Source organism: Ahaetulla prasina, chromosome 3 (genome assembly GCF_028640845.1).
Source record: "Ahaetulla prasina isolate Xishuangbanna chromosome 3, ASM2864084v1, whole genome shotgun sequence".
In the NCBI taxonomy this organism is placed as follows: Eukaryota; Metazoa; Chordata; class Lepidosauria; order Squamata; family Colubridae; genus Ahaetulla; species Ahaetulla prasina.
The window spans coordinates 94,366,789-94,383,191 of NC_080541.1; the positions used below are offsets into that span (position 1 = coordinate 94,366,789).

At 38.1% G+C, this 16,403-nt stretch overlaps 1 protein-coding gene across 1 annotated transcript in view; it reads left to right on the forward strand.

Annotated features, from left to right (window-relative positions):
* The window catches only part of CDH12 (cadherin 12), a 458,316-nt gene that overhangs the window by 308,502 nt on the left and 133,411 nt on the right, over nt 1-16,403 (forward strand). The window lies entirely within an intron of this gene.

Below are 16,403 nucleotides of genomic sequence, written 5' to 3' on the forward strand. Positions count from 1 at the left end.
ACAATCTGGGTTTTCATTTTACTTACCTTATAAAGGATGGAAGGCTGAGTCAATCTTGGGACTGGTGGGACTTGAACTTGCAGTAATTGCAAGCAGCTGTGTTAATAACAGACTGCATTAGTCTGTGGAGCCACCAGAGGCCCTCTTAGGAATGGGGTGAGGTCCACGGTAGACAGTTTAAGGTTAAAGCTGTGGGGTTTAGAGGATGTAACAATGGAGTCAGGTAGAGCATTCCAGGCATTGACCACTCTGTTGCTGAAGTAATATTTTCTGCAATTGAGTTTGGAGCGATTTACTTTGAGTTTGTATCTATTGTTTGCCCGTGTATTGTTGAGGTTGAAGCTAAAATAGTCATTGACACGTAGACATTGTAGCAGACAATTTTGTGTACTATGCTTAGGTCAGACTGTAGACAGTGTAGTTCCAGGTTGTCCAAGCCCAAAATTTTGAGCCTGGTGGCATAAGGGATTCTATTGTGAGCAGAGGAGTGGAGTACTCTTCTCGTGAAATACCGCTGGTCCTGCTCAATTGTATTAATGTCAGTTATACAGTGTGGATTCCAGGCAGATGAGCTGTATTCAAGAATTGGTCTGGCAAAGGTTTTGTATGCCCTAGTTAGCAGTACAATGTTACCAGAGAAGAAGCTTCACAAGATTAGGTTAACAACTCTTAATGCCTTTTTGACAATGCTGTTACAGTGAGCTCTGGGGCTTAGATCATTTGATATATGTACTCCTAGATCCTTGACAAACTGAGGGTTGTTAATGTGGTCGTATCCACTCAGCTTGTATTTGGTATTCTGATTTTTGTTGCCAATGTGTAGGGACAGAGCATTTGTTAGTTGAGAAATGGAGTTGCCAATTGAGTGACCGTTCTGACACATAGTCGAGGTCGCTTTGTAGGGCAGAAGCATTGTCAATTTAATTACAGGTCCCTAGCTGATGGTATCCACAGCATACTTCTCTGCCAGATCTACTGGGGCAAACTAATGTAATTAGGGAGACATGGTCCCTCAAGTAGCCCTGTCCAATGCCATGAAGTAATAGGACCTGAAAGCAAACTGGCAACCACTGCAGCTTGCAGAGCAGAAGTATATTATACAGTATTTCAGGAGCTCATGCCATTTTACCAGCTGAAGCTTCTGAATACTCTTTAAGGGTATCCCCGTATACATCATATATGCAGTAATCCAATCTGGAGGTAACTAGGGAATGAGTGACTATAAGTAAGGCCTGCCGATCCAGGAATGGCTGCAAATGCATACAAGACAAAGCTGTGCAAAGGCCCTCCAAGCCATCCCTTCCATCTGCTTATCAAGCAGGAGTCACAGCTCTAGGAGACCCTCCTATATTGCAGATATAGGGTCTATCTGGGATAATGTAACCCCAATCAGCAGCAAAGATGCCATGGTCCTGGAAGCAATGTCTCAAAGTCCAAAGCTACAACTGAAGTCTATTGTTCCCATGTGGACTCTAAAACCTCCAGACAACGGGATAAGACATTCATGGCATCACTTAATTTGTCAGAATTAGAGATATGTAAGTTGATGGATGAGCTCACACAATAGTCTCATTTATCTTCAAAAGGTGAGGAGAAAGCACCAAACACTTTGGCACCTCACATAGTGCAATCCCCCCATTTCATTCATGCCAGAGATCATCCAAAAGTTTGACCAATGTTGTTTCTGTCCCATACTAAGGTAACTGAATCCTGACTGAAAAGGATCAAGATAACCCATTTCTTCCAGGGTCCTCTGAAGTGGATGCATTACCCACCTTCTTCACTATTTTCTCCACTTTATGAAGGCATCAGCAAGTTTAAAAAAAATATCAAAGGTTTGCAGAAATTAATGAAAACCCCAATATATTTCTATAGGACGGAATGCTAATTGGTGGGGAAAACTGATTAGGAAGTGAAATGAAACTGAATATTGTGGAGAGTGATAATTTACTGTTCAATAGTTAAGAGTAACATTTACATAATTGTCATTAATTTAAATAAGAAAATTGCCTGTTAACACTGAAGGAACAGCAGATTCACCCTTGCAGATCCTTCAGAAAAATGTAATTGGAGTTGAAAACAAGAGAGGAATTCCTCTCCAGGAATTGAGGAGAGCATTGCTCAGATCAATAAATAAATAAAAACTAGTTCTCCTTAGTAAATATGTGAATCAGTTCACAGAGATAAATCTGACATTAATCTTTATCTGCTATGTAATGAAACTGAACAAGAATGGGAATCAATTTTTCATTGGTTATTGTATTCAAGGATAAATATTATCTTATGCCTACAGGTAAAGTGGAAATCTATATGCTAGATTGTATGTAAGGGAAGTACCTATCATAGGTAAATGATTTAAAGAGTGAGCTGTACTTTATTAATGTGATATAAAATATACTTTTATACCTCATGAACAATGTGTGACTCCAATATGAAACAGAAGATTTCTCAGGTTGTTGAAATATTCCACTGATAACTTGGCAATAGGTGTCAGCAAACAACAAAAACTTGATTATAGTGCACCCCTGTTAAAATGTAACTTAGCATTTTGGATTCATCATCTTATTTTTTTTTTATGAAGTGAAGAAAGTATGTATGTAAATAAAATCAGGTTTAGATTAAGTCTTAACCTTGATCAATTAGTTGGTCACCGGCAACTTAAATGACCAGTTTTATCAGAACTTCATAAATTCTATTTATTGAATGGCAATGTTTTAATTGCCATTCAATTAAAACATTAATTTTAATGTTTTAATTTAATTTAATTTTTTAATTAATTCTAATTAAGAGGTTGTCTAGTGGTTAAGGCACCAGGCTAGACAGCAGGAAACTGTAAGTTCAAGTCCTGCCTTAGCCATGAAAGCCAGCTGAGTGACTTTGGGCCAGTCACTTTCATAACTCACTTCACAGGATTGTTGTGGGGATAACAGGAGGAGTAAGGTTTGTTGGATATGTTTGCCACCTTAAATTATTTGTAAAAATGATAAAGATGGGATCAAATAAATAATTGATTCAAAGTTTGCTTTAGTCAGAATTTGATAGTACCTCCAATAAAAAAATATCTGGTGCATATAATCAGAAAGAATTCTGACTGAAATATTATTTTAATACATGTGTGACAAAGTGTCATATGAGAAAAAAAATGAAATAATTACTTATGGGAATGATTATTAAATAAACTTCCTTTTTGATTTATTTATAAGTGTGTGTATCCAAAACTCAGTGGAGATTATTTCTCAGTTAACCTGCATGATATCAAACTGAATACACCCAAAACATGCAGCATACTTCTGTTGTAAAATTAATATTTATGCAAAGAATAATAGTACTTTTTTAAAAAAAATACTGAAATAAAATTGAATGTGGTCAGCATCTTATATACAGGAATGGCACTGGCTGTTCTTGTTCAGAAAATAAATTAATTGATGCACCCCAGTAGAGATGTGCTTGCAGATTTGCCCAACTTTTTTCCAGTGCATTTTAGAAAATAAAAATGTGAAGTAGGCAAAGTGAGCTCCTTAATATAGTTTCATCATGTCATAGATTTATTCTGTGTATACCTTTAGCTTACTTCTGCACTGTGATGATATTCTTGACAATAGAAATTATTTCTCACCATAAATATTGCTCAGTAAGAAGGAATAATAAGGAATATGGATATGTGGGTATGGGTGGACATCTGTAATCTATCTTGTGAATGTAAAACTAGTACTGACTTGGGATAAAGACTTTTCCCTGTCTTCTCTAAAAATTATTCTACATTTTTATCATGCTCCTACCTTTCTTAAATTAAGTTAAATTAAGTTATATCTGCTTTTACTCACATGGGTATTCAAATTTCCTGATTGTGCTGAGGCCCCTGCAGCTTAAAGCTGCTGCTGTGAGGTAAAAAAAATAATTTTATTTGCTGAATAAGGATTGAAGGATTTTTGGATGCATTGCTTTTTCCCCAAGAAGTTTTATTTTCTTTTTTTTTTCATCTTTCCATTCTTCCAAACAAGATAAATTGCTTTTTGGGTCTTTTCTATCCTGTATAAAATGATGTTGACTTTCCCATGGAATGGCTCAGACCTGGAAGAAGTATGTTTGATAAGCAGTTTGGATTGTGCTAATGAGACTCCAATTCAGAATGGAAATTAGTCTGTTTAAACATATGTTTCAGCTCTTTCAAAAAGAATGCTCTCTTGATTACTGAAGTAAAGACCTGGATTGGAAAGTTAATTGTGATTTTTGGTTGTGGACAAGCTAAGTGATAATTGAGAAACAAATGTAATCAGGGTTGCCACAGTTTTAAAACTGCTGTGCTGAGAAACAGAGGGGAATTGCACGTAGACTTCAACAAAACCTGAAGTTCGATTCTGAAATTTATTTTTATTTATTTATTCAATTTCTATAGCTGCCCAACTCAATCAAGTGATTCTTAATTGACCTCCAGGGTAGCCTTTTTTTTGTCCCTTCAAATCAGGGGTGAAATCCTATAAGTTTGGACTAGTTCGGGCAAACCACTAAGGATGATGGGCATCAGTTCCCCGAACCGGTAGTAATTACCCCGCCTTAACTCCATCCATGCCCGGCCAGTTGCCACTCACCTCTTCCAGCCACTCGATATTCCGCAGAATTCAATGTTAAAGGCAGCAGAGAGAATGCTAACCTTTCTCCCTCCATTCACAATGGAGCTGCTGCAACCTGTCCCTTTAAGATAGTCCCCAGGAGGGAGGGTGACGGAGAGAGGAGCAACTGGAATGGAGCCATTTTTGTGAAAGGCAGAAAAATGGGGAAGGGAATTTTCCTGCCTGTCATCAATTCCTCAATCTCAGCACAGATTGAGGGAAGGATGGTAGGCAGGAATATTCTCCTCCCCATTTTCCTGCCATTCGAGACAAGGAGTGGCTGGGAGAGGAGGAGCCGGTGAGGAGCCCCTCGATGTGAGTGGTGTCAAATTGTCCATGCCCACCCAGTCACATGACCTCCCCCCCAACAAGCCACACCCACAGAACCTTTAGGGAATTTTTTTTTAATTTCACCTCTGCTTCAAATGATATTTGTGACCAGAGGTGATAGAGGAAGTTGTTCATAAATATTTGAAGACACTCTACATAGGTATTCTCTGGCACAAAAATGACAAAATTATATATATATAATATATAATATATATTATATTATATATTATTATATATATATATATATTTTCTGAGATTTTCGTAGGTGTTTGTATGTAGGTCTTTGGTTATTCGGGTTTTCTCCCGCGTGAAATTGGAAGTGTCTTGGCGATGTTTCAACGAAGTCTCATTTGTCATCTTCAGGCTTCAGCTTCGTGCTTCTGGGAGCAATGTGTGATCGCAGCTGTCTCTTCCTTTTAACTGCTAGAGGGGGTTTGAACTGATTGGTTGGGAGCTTGGCTGTGTTTTGACTGGGTGGAGACACCCACCATGGAGACACCCACCATGGAGATATAGCACGACCATAAATGCAAAGCAATGCAGCTCACCAACTCAAATCCCCCTGCATTTCAGACCAACCTGAGCACAACCAACCCCCCCGAAACAGAACACACTCCCAGCCAATCAGAGCACAGCCAACCCCACCATCCAGCAGAGCACAGCCAAACCCTCAACCAATCAGAACACACCTCCACCCAATCAGAACACAGCGAAGGTCCCAACCAATCAGTTCAACCCCCCACCAGCAGTTAAAAGGAAGAAACAGCTGCGATCACACATTTCTCCTAGAAACACGAAGTTGTAAACACCCAGCCTGAAGATGACGAATGGGATTTCGTCGAAACGTCGCAAAGACACTTACAATTTTACGCAGAGAAAACCTGAATAACCAAATATATATATAACTAACATCCAATGGATTCCAGAGATATTACTCACTAACATATTAACATCCAATGGATTCCAGAGAAATAAGATTACCAAACTAATCCAAAAAGAACCCCCCACTAAAATCCAAGACAGAGAACAAGAAAACGGCACAGCCCTCCTCCCATATATAAAAGGCACCACAGACAGAATCAGCAAGATCCTCCACAAACACAAGATCAAGACATCATTCTGCACAAACCGAAAAATATCCACCATCCTAAGAAACCCCAAAGACAAAACTGAGTTAGAAAATCAAGGAGTATATGAAATCCCATGCACCGCCTGCCCCACCACATACATTGGACAAACCAACAGAAGAATAAGTGCACGCATTGAAGAACACAAGAACTCAGTCAAAAAAGAGGAACCAATTTCTTCCCTGGTCCAACATCTTAAAGCCACAGGACACGATATTGACTTTAAAAAGACCAGAACTATCGCCAAAACGGAACACTTTAACAACAGAATAATCAGAGAAGCCATCGAGATAGAAAAACGCCCACACAGCATGAACAAACGAGATGATACCTCCCACCTACCATCCATTTGGAAACCCGCCCTTATTGACAAACGAGTCCCTAACACGAGGAAAGACCCACACTCATGAGGTCCACACAGGATGTCACCACTACACATCCACCCAGAAAGCAGACCCAAACCCACACTGATCATGAAGCACGACCAAGGACCAGAAGCCAGACTGCAGCTGCAACATTAGCCATTTCAAACCCCTCCAATCCATACATGCAGCAGACTGACACCCACTATGAAGAAGTAGCACGACCACAAACACGAAGCCAAACAACAGCAATGCAGCTCACTAGCTCAAATCCCCCTGCAACTCAGACTAATCTGAGCACAACCAAGCCCCCACCCAAACAGGACACACCCCCAGCCAATCAGAGCACAAAAAAAACCCCATCCAGTCAGAGCACAGCCAAGCTCCCACCCAATCAGTTCAAACCCCCTCTAGCAGTTAAAAAGGAAGAAACAGCTGCAATCACACATTGCTCCCAGAAGCACGAAGCTGAAGCCTGAAGATGATGAATGAGACTTCATCGAAATGTCGCCAAGACACTTCCAATGTTACGCGGGAGAAAACCCGAATAACCAAAGACCTACCTACATATATATATTGTTTTCTGAGGTTTTCGCGGGTGTTTGTATGTAAGTCTTTTTGTTATTCGGGTTTTCTCCCGCGTAAAATTGGAAGTGTCTTGGCGACTTTTCGACGAAGTCTCATTCGTCATCTTCAGGCTTCAGCTTCGTTCTTCTGGGAGCAATGTGTGATTGAAACAGCTGCAATCACACATTGCTTCCAGAAGCACGAAGCTGAAGCCTGAAGATGATGAATGAGACTTCATCGAAATGTCGCCAAGACACTTCCAATGTTACGCGGGAGAAAACCCGAATAACCAAAGACCTACATATATATACAGCTATGCAGCTCACCAGCTCAAATCCCCCTGCAGCACAGACTAGACTGAGCACAACCAAGCCCCCACCAACACAGGACACACCCCCAGCCAATCAGAGCACAGAAAAAACCCCATCCAATCAGAGCACAGCCAAGCTCCCACCCAATCAGTTCAAACCCCCACTAGCAGTTAAAAGGAAGAAACAGCTGCGATCACACATTGCTCCCAGAAGCACGGCTGAAGCCTGAAGATGATGAATGAGACTTCATCGAAATGTCGCCAAGACACTTCCAATTTTACACGGAGAAAACCCGAACAACCAAAGACCTATATATATATATATATATATATATAAATATATAATTTTATATATTTATATATATATATATATATATATATATATATATATATATATATATATATATATATATATATATATATATATATATATATATTTATATTTATATATAGATATAGATATAGATATAGATATAGATATAGATATAGATATAGATATAGATATAGATATAGATATAGATATAGATATAGTTATAAAGATATTCTACCTGGCCTATTTTGTTTTATTAATGATGTAGTATATAAAGGAACCATTAATATTTAGGTGTGTAATATGTTAGTATGTATTAATAAATACATATATACCAGTATGTATCAAGAAATGCATATATACCTAGTCTAACACTGAATAGAGTTATGGGAATAGTTAGCTAACCCTTAACCACAGGCGTTCTATTTTGGCTATGCTATTACAGACATGAAGTCATAATGACCTCAGTAGCAAAAAGACATTTGATGGTTCAACATTGGTTCTAAAAATTGATGTATAAAGCAGTAAACCAAAAAATGCATTGATCTCTATCAAATCGTCTATCAAAGGTCACTTTTTGTTTCTCCATCCTTGAACTTCAATCTTTCTTCTCTAATTTTTACATTGGTCCACTGAATGATGGTGCTAATAATTTCTTTAGAAAATAATAATTTCCAAATCTCTAGGGGAATAGATGAATTTCTGAGATTTCTAGCTGCTGGCCGTAGTCCAGGTAATTGCACAACAATATTGTGACTAGCAGTTCTGGATCTGTTGCTTCCAAAAGGTGCAGAAAACCATTTGAATTTGTTCTTGTAATATAAATGATTGAACAAAGTAGATTGTACCTGGTCATCCATTTCATTGAGAGTTTCATAATTGCTGATGTCAGAAACGGTAGTGGCGGGGGAGGGTTTCCTCATCGTCCATTACAAAATTTCCATCACAATCCAATTCCACTTCACTCAGATCACTCTCTGCTTCTCCATACCATTTTAGAACAGTTTCTTCAAAGTTTGGATCACCAAATCACACACTTTTCGGCAGAAAACTTGACCCTGACATTATATATATATATATATATATATATATATATATATATATATATATATATATATATATATATATATATATATATATATATATATATATATATATATATATTTATATATATATATATATGTGTGTGTGTGTGTGTGTGTGTGTGTGTGTGTGTGTGTGTGTGTGTGTTTGTGTGTATGTATGTATGTATGTATGTATATATATGAAATCATTAACAAAGATCTGCAGTCGAAATGACTGAAACTCAAATTCAAATGCCTCTACAGAAAACATCAAATAACTGATGCAAGCACAATGCTGCATATACTGTTATTGGTGGGAAAACAAAAGCTATTCGCAACCGGAATGGTCCATTTCTAAAAATAGAAGTGTTCCAGACATTTTGGAAAACTGTTGTGGTCACTATGACTGCAGGTCTGCGGTTATAGATTAAATGATGGAAGTTGGGGGAAATGACTAAAATGGGAAAAAACATTCATCCTAAGAGGTTAGCATAATCACAGCTTTTTTGCACTCATTTCTGTTGCTGAGATTATGAATATCAGGTGCAGTTTGCCAAATTTAATAGGGGATAAAATTTACCATAGAACTTACGAAACTCTATTAGTGTATTTTTAACAGCAACGACGATAAATGATATTGATATATGTACCAGTAAGGCTTTAATTATAAAGTGAAGTAAACTATTTAATTAAGATATCAATTATCTGCTTGCTTGTTAACTACAATACATCTGCCTTTCCATTGCAGGAGACCAGGGCATGAATATTATGAACTCATAGTTACAGCTAGCAAAAGCACATGGTCTTTGCTTATTATAGAATTGTATTACATTAGACTCTAAATAAAGATGTATTTATTTTTATTCATGTCTCATATTACTTTTCCGTCAAAATCCAGAATCCTTGTGGTTCGCAGGTATAATTATAGACCTAAAAGCTTCCTTTTTCCTAAGCAACAAGAAGAGCACACTGTATAGCTATGTCCCTATTACACTTAGATTTTTCAGATAAAAAGTATTTGTCCCACTCATGCCTCTCATGGATAAGTAAAATCTGTATAACCTGCCCACAGATATCCGTTATTTAATGCTGCCCCTCCTTATAACTATAATGAAGCATTTTCTCTGGATTGACAACTTTTAAGTGTCATTTAAAAGCAGTCTATGCTCAGCACAGTCACCCTGTATTAAACAAAATAAATCTTTTTAGCTAAGATTAACTACAGTAATGGGCCTTTTTTTCATTTATCACAATAGAAATACATGATCAGGGTTATTTGCTATGTCTTAGAGTCTTTAGTATTATCTCTCCCCATTTTTTATTCTCTGTGATTTTTTTTTAAAATATTACTCCATTGGGAAGTTAGGGGAACTGGATTTTTCTTCCTTTTTTATGTGATTGTCACTTGCATTCCTTTGTCATTTTTTTTTGAGTGACATCTGGAAGCCGAGATAACTTGCAATCCCTTTATATAACTCTTAGTTAGTTGGGGAATTTATACCCCATCTTTTTTGCCAGCAGCAAAACACAATAACAGTAAACACAAATGCCTAAAAGTACAGTTTAAACCTGCTTAAAACTCCACGAAAATGCATTTATAAAAACAGGACAAAATATAAACATCTTTTCTCCCCACAGCTTCAGCAAACTATGAAACCTAAAACTGGCTATATATTAGGGGACCCCTGTGGATTGTACTCCATTGTCATTGCCAATTGTAGGGGGCAGTGCTCAACTCTTTTTCAAGGCCATTGAGCCAGCACTGTTTGAAGACATTTCCCCAGTCATGAGTAGATAAATAGGTACCACTAAGGTGGGAAGGTACCAGTGCTCTGTGTCATCATGACACAGAGTGCTGTTACCTTCCCAGCATAGCAGTGGTGTTTGGGTCTCATATCTAAACACCTATCCTGCGCAGGCTGCACTGGCTACCTGTGGCCTTCCGGGTGCGCTTCAAGGTGTTGGTGAACGTCTTTAAAGCGCTCCATGGCATAGGGCCGGGTTACTTACGGGACCGCCTGCTGCTACCGAATACCTCTCACCGACCCGTGCGCTCTCACAGAGAGGGACTCCTCAGGGTGCCGTCGGCGCGACAGTGTCATCTGGCGACACCCAGGGGAAGGGCCTTCTCTGTGGGGGCTCCCGCCCTCTGGAACGAACTCCCCCCAGGACTTCGTCAACTTCCGGACCTCCGAACCTTTCGCCGCGAGCTTAAAACCCACTTATTCATCTGCGCTGGACTGGGTTAGTTTTTTAAGTTTATGGGTTTTAATGGGTTTTAGTCCTAAATTTTAATCGTGGCCAATTTAATAAGTTTTTTAACTGTATTTTAATTGTATTTATAGTGTATTGTGTATTTTTACTTGGCTGTGAACTGCCCTGAGTCCTTCGGGAGAAGGGCGGTATACAAATTTAAATAATAAATAAATAAATAAATAAATATCTGGGATTCTGGCAAATGTCCCCTTCATTTAATATGGGAGAAATAACGGGGGGACTAGAAGCAAAAGCACTGATTAGAGCTCTTTCTCTATCTATCATTTGCTTTCTCCAAACTTTGAAACATCCCTAATTTTCAACCTCCTGGGAGGAATTAGGCATTAACTCCCCTACCAACTTTCTTTCCGTTTATTTTTACAAAATGTTTGGCATTCTGCCCATTCACATCTAAGACCTAAACATGTCTAGGGCAATATAATCATCAATGTTAAAATGGCTGCTGTCCTGAGTTAGAGCTGGCGGCCAGATTGTTTATGATGCAAGTTGCTGTCAAGCACAGACAGGTTGAAGCAGAAGCTTGTTAATCTATTGTTTTCTGCAATAGGTAATTTTCAGTCTAAATTGTAGCAGTGTGAAGGGCAAAGTTTTAAAGGCAGAAATGATTACCATATGTTGATTTTCATGGCACTGACAGCATAAGTAAAAAGAAAATGCTTAATTGCTGTGAGTGGGAATGCTAATAAGTAAACAGTATGCATATGTAGAAATGATTCTCTCTCTCTCTCTCTCTCTCTCTCTCACACACACACACACACACACACACACACACACACACACCAAGGTATATGTATATAAAACCTCCACAGAGATCCATCTTCAAGATTTAGTTTGGACGTTTAGCATGAACTGGAATGATTTCGATCAAATAAAAGGAAATATATATGCTTTGTATCTGCATCTGTGCAAATGTTCATATTCTGAGAAATAAAATTATTGCCTTTAAAAATAAATGTAAATGTTGACATGTGCTGTGAACGGAATGTAATAAGAGATGGGTTGGTAAAGCAGAGGAGTGGAAAACTGAAGAAATGAATTAACCAAAGCAGGAAAAATTGTGAATGGATCAAGCAGTATGTGAATATATGTACCGTTAAGTAAAGAAAGAAAAAATCATAGCCATTGTTCATTTAGAGGAGAGATTGCCACCAAGTCTATGTAGTCCAGGTAGTAGCAAGATATGGTTGCAGTGACAACAGATATAAAGAAATTTACTTCTATGTTCCCCTCCCCATAATTTTGTCATTCATCCAAAAAGGTATGTTTGAAACAATTAATAGCAAGAGCCACCAGTACTGAGTATGATCCTTTTAATCCCTGAAACTATATTCTTTGTTCTTTTAACCTACTTTCTCTCTCACCAAAGCTATATAAAAACATAAAAAGAATCTTTTTGGTGAATGGTATAATGTTCTTCTCATTGCTAAATACCAAATGAAATCTTAAAAATGGATCTCTGGGGGGGATTTTGATTTTATATAGAAAGTTAGAGATATACTTCCAACCACAGGGGACTTACAGTAACACTGCCAAATAGCTTCACTGGGCATCGGGTTTAGGCTTTGCGCCAAATAAGAGTACAGTCTGTTATACAAAGAAGGAGAGTGATCCTTGGCCTTACTCCAAATAGATCCCAACAGGTATGGGGTAGGTGGAATACTCCTGAGTCTGTATGGAAAACACACACACATACACGCGCACATATACACGCCTGATTTTTCTTAAGGGTAGAATACAACAACTTGAATTACATCCCTGTCAACTACATAAGAGTGGTGGATTTAAAAAAGTAGCTATAATAAATAAATGTTCTCTTCTGAGTCTGTGGGAAAAAAACACTGAATAGTAGATATTGTGGATTGATGGAGGATTGGAGCCAAGAAAACAATGCAATAAAAAAGCAACTTGGAAGTAAATGTTCAGTTTACTTCTGTGTTTTGTATTTGTATTCTTCCTTCCTTCCTTCCTTCCTTCCTTCCTTCCTTCCTTCCTTCCTTCCTTCCTTCCTTCCTTTCTCTCTCTCTCTCTTTTCTCTCTCTCTTTCTCTCCTTCCTTCCTTCCCCCCTCCCTCCCTCCCTCCCTCCCTTTCCTTTTTTTCTTTCTCTACATGGATTTGTGCTGCTGAAAATGCTTGATTTTTTAGGAAGTTTGAGTAGTTAACCTCATGCCAGAGGTTATTGTGTTATCTTTCTTTTTACATTTTTACCTACTTTCTCAAAGGGTTCCTCCCATGGTGAATGCTACAACAGTCCTTAATGTGTGCTTTCTTAACCTTTATCTCTTTTTCACTGGACTTTTTTTTTTATTAAAACACAAAGTGAAGCTTCAGAGAACATTTTAGGATACAGGGTCAATGATCAGTTTTCATAGCATGAGCTGGATTTTATGTAGTTGGGTGAAAACTCTATAATGTGTTAAAATTCTGCCTCAATTTGATCAGCTATCCTGTTTATCTAATGTTTGCTATCTCTTACAGGAACATATGGTTTTGTTTTGTTTTTGTTTTTTAGAAAGAAGAACTTGATAGGCCAATAACATTTATGCTGCCTGCTGACATGTAAACGAATTGTTTATCCATTTCTAACAAAGAGAAATAAAATCTTCAATATATTTTTCCTACCTCATTTGTATATTAAAAAAAAAGAACAATCCTTTTAACCCTATCCAAATCCTCACATCAAAAATATAATTATTGATGTGAGGATTTTTGTAGACTTTAGTTCAGCATTCAATACCATCATTCCAGACATTCTTCTAACTAAGCTAAACCAGCTACAGGTACCGGAACAGACTTGTAAGTGGATCACAAGCTTCCTAACAAACAGGAAGCAGCAGGTGAAGCTAAGCAAGATCACATCAAATACCTGTACAATTAGCACAGGGGCCCCCCAAAGCTGTGTGCTCTCCCCACTTCTCTTCTCTCTGTATACCAATGACTGCATCTCCAATGATCCATCTGTTAAGCTACTGAAGTTCGCAGATGACACAACAGTGATTGGTCTCATTCGAGACAATGACGAATCCGCATATAGACGAGAGGTCGAACGACTAGCCTTGTGGTGCAACCAAAACAATCTGAAACTCTGGTTCGGTTCTGCAACCCAACAAGAAAAACACAGACTTCAGAGGATAATTAGAACTGCAGAAAAAATAATTGCTACCAACCTGCCTTCCATTGAGGACCTGTATACTGCACGAATCAAGAAGAGGGCCGTGAAAATATTTGCAGATCCCTCGCATCCTGGACATAAACTGTTTCAACTCCTACCCTCAAAACGACGCTATAGAGCACTGCACACCAGAACAACTAGACACAAGAACCGTTTTTTCCCCGAAGGCCATCACTCTGCTAAACAAATAATTCTCTCAACACTGTCAGACTATTTACTGAATCTGCACTACTATTAATCAATCGTCTCATAGTTCCCATCACCAATCTCTTTCCACTTATGACTGTATGACTATAACTTGTTGCTGGCAATCCTTATGATTTATATTGATATATTGACAATCAATTGTGTTGTAAATGTTGTACCTTGATGAACGTATCTTTTCTTTTACGTACACTGAGAGCATATGCACCAAGACAAATTCCTCGTGTGTCTAATCACACTTGGCCAATAAAAAATTCTATTCTATTCTATAAAAAAAATTCTATAATTAATCTCCATGGCAACAGTTTAGTAGTTTAGTACTTTAATAGTTGTTTAAAAGCAACAACCATTATCATTCTAGGAATGTAAAGTTTAGAGTTTTTCTTTATGTTCCAAGATAGCCAAGGGGAGGGAGTGTATGTGTGTGTTTGTGTGGAAGTGTGTTTAAACTTTCATCAGTGCCTTACAAGCTTTCCAGCTTCCTGCACTTTGTCAAAACCCAGGGGAGTCTGAGACAAAACTTCTCATATGGGAAGCTTTTCTTGTTTCAGATCACAGAAATCAAGCACGGAGAGGGAAGACTCCCGGCCACCAAATACTTCTTAATGGCTTGGGGGGGGGGGGAGACAGAAATACTAACTTCAGAAAGATTGTATAGGTTTTCAAGCAAATTTACTAAACTGAGTTTCCAAATGGCATTCCTAAAGAAATTTGGAAATTAGGCTAAACAAACAAATGAGAAATGAGAACAGAATTATTTTCTGACTCTAGAAGACATGTTTTGCTGTAACAGTAAAACACTGATGCTGTTTTTTCCACATTATTAGTGAAATAACACATACTTGCACTAAGTTTAGTGTTAATTTTGTTTAGTGTTGCTTTTTTTATGGGATGATGTTGGTGAATCTAATTGTCAGGTCCTAATTCGATACTTGAAGCAAGTTCAGGAAATCAGTTAATCTGGGAATCAGGTTAAATATGTTGTATAGATATAACCACTATAATGACGTCAGGGCATATTATAAGTTGAACTAGATGCTATGAACCAGAAAGGGGAATTCAATATAGACCTGATATCTCTTTGTAACACTCAATTTTTATCTTAGCATTTGCAATTTGCCAAAATTCTTGGGCTGTGTGTGGTTGTGTGTGTAGATATTGAGATGTTGTAGATATTGAGATATTGAGATGTTGAACAGCACATACTCTCCTAGAGAGAAGTTACTTGAAGGTGGGCTCCAGCACAAGTCCAAAAGCTTGGAAGACAAAACATCTGGTCCTGGTGACTGACCCAGATTAGATCCTGCAACATTATCCTGGGACAAGTATGTTCACCTTCATTCGTGAAAGCATGGAGATAGTTTCCCTAAATATAAATTTGCATTCTTTGTAATATTAATGTCTGACCCTTATAGGGATTCTTTATCAGATGTTTAATAGGAGCAGCCTTTATCCTCTGGAATTAAATATGTATGCTTTTAACTTCTTCCACATTCACTTCCCTGGGGAGTATATTCCATTGTCTTGAAGCCTACAGAGATGAACCTTCACTGGTACTTAACAGCCAAGCTTCTGTAAGTGGAGGTTTTTCATAAGGGTGTCTAAAGCTTTGAAAATCTGCCCAGTTAATGTGAGAAGCTGTCCTACATATAAATCAGTCCTCAAACTCTAAAGAATAGCTTTCTTAAATTGTGGCAGTATACAACTGATGGCCCATGCAGATTGTTCAGCCCAAAAATTATATACCTAGCACCTGTCAGAAACCTGCAATTTCACACCACTTTTCAAGAGTAGACCCACATAGTGCACTGCAGTAGTTAAGACAAGTTGTAATCAAGTCATGAATATTTGTATCTAAGTCTGACTGGCTCAGTTAGTGCAGTAACCACAGTTGTACAACATGTCCCTTGCCACCTATCAATCCAGCCATAGCTGGAATATAAAGAGCACCCCCCAGACTGTGGGGCTTCTCTTTCCAAGGGGATACAATTACAGTATATCCTGAACAAGCTTCACCTCAGTCTCAGAGTTCAGCTTTTTTTCTTTCCACCAGCACTTCCATCTTAGATTTA